The sequence below is a fragment of the Saccostrea cucullata genome, unplaced genomic scaffold, assembly GCF_032062105.1.
Source record: "Saccostrea cucullata isolate Sc308-1 unplaced genomic scaffold, CSIRO_AGI_Scuc_v1 ctg10605, whole genome shotgun sequence".
In the NCBI taxonomy this organism is placed as follows: domain Eukaryota; kingdom Metazoa; phylum Mollusca; class Bivalvia; order Ostreida; family Ostreidae; genus Saccostrea; species Saccostrea cuccullata.
Window position 1 is genome coordinate 16,797 of NW_026923579.1, and position 4,688 is coordinate 21,484.

Below are 4,688 nucleotides of genomic sequence, written 5' to 3' on the forward strand. Positions count from 1 at the left end.
TTAAAATAAATAAAGACAAGCATTGTATGTTATTTCCATAAAGATCACATAAATTTGTTGACAAATTAAATTACAATGGAAACAAACAATAAGATTTAGTCAATCGAAGTAGTGCATGTTTGAAGATCCTTTTGAAAACAAACACAATAACTTTAAGATATATATGTAAAGTCAATTTCACTTTCTTTCTTCTACTTTTTTGGACGGGAAAATGTCATTAATGCACTTATTTATGCACAGTTTTAAGCCTAGATCAAAAGCATTGAAATGATCGGTATTCTTTATCATGTTAAGAATCATTTCTGGATTTTTTCTTAAGAAATATATAACAACGCTGACAAAAACACCCACCACAGCATACGGAACAACTTCACGTAAAAGTCTGGAAACTTCTTCTTTCCAGGTTTTCTGTAAGAGAAAGATATTTATTTTCTTACTGAATTTTTTAACTTCCTTAAAAAAAATTGAGCCCTTTGTTTCTTATTCATTGCATTTGTCACCAAAATATTATTTTCTACAGAATCATTGATTTAATATCATTTCCATGAAACTTTTTAGATGAGAGAGATGCTACTTATTTTAAAGAGATTATTTATGATTTAAAAAAGAAGATTCTATGCCCTTCACCCCAAAATATGATAAGTTTAAAGTAAATATTAAAATGCAAATATCCTCAGTAACAATAGATACAAGCTTTCTTAAAATAAAAAAAAATGAGATACGAGTTTGAAGTTTAACGTGACGCAATATTAGGAATACTGTTTTACTTAATGCAATAATGAAGATAAAGTTAAAATACATATAAATGATTAAAATTCGGAGCAGAGCGAACATGGGTCTTAAAAGGTGTCATAGAGGAGTAAGCACCCTCTGTCGACGGGTCACATAGGGACACACAATTACATACCATAAAGTCGTTAGACAAGTTAATGTTTAAATGATAGATGATTTTTGCTTTTCACGACATTACATGAGCTATATTCACGGGATAAAGGGGTAAACATAGGATAAAGATTGGTACATATGTTATTTTTTTCTCATTAAAATCGTAACATTAAGCATTTCCAATAATCTTTACAAAGAAAAGTGTAAAGAAATTAGAGGCTCTCACCGGTAAAATTGTTCCGATGTCAAAGTTTCCTTTGTCGTTTAACACAGCTCGAAATCGAACATTAGATACAATATCTACTTCTTCGATTCCATACCATATTTCAATGCGAATCTCTTGTAGAATGATATCGACAATTATGTTTTTATAATCCAGGCTACGCAAGACTTCCAACAATTTTTCGCCGATCTTCTGAAATTTCCCATATAATACGTGCTCAGACAAAATCGATTTATTGCGGAAAAAAAGCCTTTGTAAATCTACATCACATTTTGCGGTCCCTATCTGTATAAATCAAAATAATAAAGACTGAAATTAATTTTTGCTGTGTCAAATATTCACTTTACTTGTGTTTTGACTATTATGTGCTTGATTCTTGATGATAAATCGAAAAGTGAATTTACTAACCAGTGGTTGTTTTAATTCAAAGACATTCCCTTCTCTCTAAAATTTAGAATATAGAAACAAATTGTTTAATTCTGAAGGCAAAGTTACCAAGAAATAATATAAAACAAAAAGAGTGAGTGTGTGTATGTGTTCTGCACTCAAATGGGCCTTTCAAATATGTATATTGCAGGACAATTTTCATATTTAGATTTTAATTAGTAAACATCCAGTCAGACAAGATATGTTTTATTCATACACACACGCACATCAACTCCTTGGGTGACAATATGATAGTGAAGAAAAAACATGAGAGAGAAAGAAGAGGGGGAAAGAGAGAGAGAGATCGAAAGAGTGAACGGAATTTATAACTTACGTGGAGTATGTATTTCTCCCATTCCTGTAAAAGGAAAATGGTAATAATTATTCAACAATAAAAATACGGTATCTGTCGAAGAGGAAATCATGATTTTTTTTTTCAGAAGTACATATCAAGGAAAGAAGATAAATCAAAGACAAGTGTGCAATTTACTGCTTCAATACTTGTTTATTCTAAGATTGATTATATAATCATTTATTTCATTATGCATCATATCTTTCTCGTATTAACAATGATTTGGCTTTTTTTTTATTTTTTGTCAATGAAACCTCCCTTTAAATAAATATATTTTTTATTCATATTGACAAACCACAATCTTCTGGTGTATAACAATATTCAAAACAGTCTATAACAACGTTAAACTAGCTATCAGTTGCAAAATCGGTTAAAAATTCAGTTATATAAAATTGTAATTACATTTTTCAACCTGTAATTTCTTAGTTTTGTTTGATTTAATTAATCAAATGGAAAACGTTGCTTTAAAACAGTAAATACGTATCATTTTACTATGATGCACGAAATATTGCGCAATGAAAACTTAAGTCGGTCCCCTTAATAGCAAAAAAAAAAATTCAATACCTCACTGCCAGGACTGCTGTTGTGCGGCATTTTATGGTATATTAAAAGACAAAGATACCAGAGAGTAATTTCTGGATGATCTGAGAAAAAAAATTACTTATAATAAAAAGAACTATTCTTATCATTGCAAGTAATAACATTGAGATGAAAAGTTTGAAAAGAAATATGGAGATAGCAAAAGGAACACCTAATCCAGCTCAAATGTCCATGTCCATTTATCAATGGCTTTCGAGGTTCTTATTTTAGGCCAATTTTACAGTTTTTATTTTTTTGAAAGTAATAGAGCGATTACTTCTTCCCAACTCAATTTCTTTAAAGGAAAAAAACATTAAAAAATCAACTAAAGAATTAAAACATTAATTATAATTGCAGAAAATGTACTGTTAAAATTAAAACGATGTGTGTATTTTTGCTCAAAAAATATTATTTACCTGTAGGTCTTACCTAATTAATCATCAAGGCAAATGTTTAAAATATTTCCGTATTCCATATTGTATGCGTATTTAAAGGTAATAAAAGGAATTCCCCTTGACTATTCCTCGTGATATTGCTATTGTTAGCCCATTGTTAATTAATTGATTGACGAATTTAAAGTGTATTGATACTACCTACTCAAAATATACAACTCTTTGTTCAGATCCGTCATCTTTGTAATGTGAATGTCATGAATCTAATTTTAGATTATCGAGAACAATTGGAATTTTAGACCTTCAAACCACGTGCATTTTATGGGAAATAATGTCTTGAGTTTAGTTTTATAACATATTCTTAAAGAGGAAACCGTAGTTATCAATGGCAAAGTAAGTATACTTTGACTTAATGAAATGATAAATTTCAACTGTGTATGTCTTTTCATACGTGAGGTTTTCCTCTCTAAGTCAATAAATATGTATTTAAATAATAACAAAATCATTAATGGTGCTAATACTATTAATGCTTACTTAAAAAGAAGTTAGTAATAGCTAGAACATGATACTGAATTTCTTTTTTAATATTGATCAAAAATTATATCGAATAGATAGGTTAAGATGAAAAAAAAATCTTCAACTTTATGTCGAATGTAAAATGCCACCTTTCATACAAATTGCTGCTCATTATACCTTCACATGGAATTGATCTCTGTTAATACTTTAAGATTCTTCTGTTTACCAAATCATCTCAATCTTACGGAAACAAGGTTTATGTTACTGCTGACAAATAATGATTTCTCCTCTACTGCACATAATAAAGTTTTTTTTTTTTTTAGATTTGTATTTTTCTGATCCTAATTTCATTTGTTTTGAATTTTTGTGAGATTTTTTTTAAAAAATGTGTCGTGCAATAAATAAATATATTTGCTAAATACAATTTATAAATGACTAGGGTATATTTAAATAGGATTCTTCTCTGTTTTCTAATAGATGAAAAATTCAATGTATATTTGCTTAAATGTCTTATATATTGAGGTAAAAAAGATGTAAAAAAACATAATTTTTTTCTTTTCTCCTCACAATTGTACAACTTTAAATAGAAATGCTAAACTGTGTTCGAAAATAGCAGAGACTTTATTTTTGGCAGAATGGTGGCGTATGAAAATATCTTTTCTGCCTCTCATGATAATTACAGAACAATGAATTTAGCAATAATTTTTACACAATGAAAGACTTTTCAAATGTTAGCTAAATTCATAATAAGGGACTGAAGTTTTAAAATATATCAAATAAATACAATTTTCCAAACAAACTAGAATAATGTTAGCTTTTAAACGCTTCCAAAATTCCATAAAAGTGTTTTTACTCTCCTAGTAAACGGTAAAAAAAATTTTGTTTTTGTATCATTTTGTGTCTCTATATGACTTCTTTAACATGTGTAAAAATAAGACAAATATAGATATAGGATCCATAAAGAAATAGCTTGAATATCCTAAAAATTTGAGAAAAACAGATAAAATTCGGATAAGCCAAAATTCATTTTTGTTAATCCATTTGTGTCAAATTGGTAATATCATCGCATAGACCATATTTATACATGTAGTTATATCTTTCTATGCAAAAATAAAAGAATTTATTCTCTTGAAATAGAACACCCTATCACATGATTAGATGCAGTCATTTTTATTCTTTATGTCCTTGAAAAAGGCATCGACCTTGACCTGACCTTGACTCTAATATAAAAAGGTCATATCTAATCTAAATACTGTAATGCTATCACATAGTAACATTGTCTTCTTGATTCTGTAAAAAATTCATTAATTTTTAA

The 4,688-nt window shown here is 28.3% G+C and overlaps 1 long non-coding RNA gene across 1 annotated transcript; it reads right to left on the reverse strand.

Annotated features, from left to right (window-relative positions):
• Nucleotides 1-287: 287 nt before the first annotated feature.
• LOC134264399 (uncharacterized) lies at nucleotides 288-1,533 on the reverse strand. The gene is made up of 3 exons (XR_009991514.1): nucleotides 1,517-1,533; nucleotides 1,112-1,393; nucleotides 288-408 (listed from the first exon to the last, which is right to left on the reverse strand). It is a non-coding gene; the product is annotated as an uncharacterized LOC134264399 (long non-coding RNA).
• Nucleotides 1,534-4,688: the final 3,155 nt, after the last annotated feature.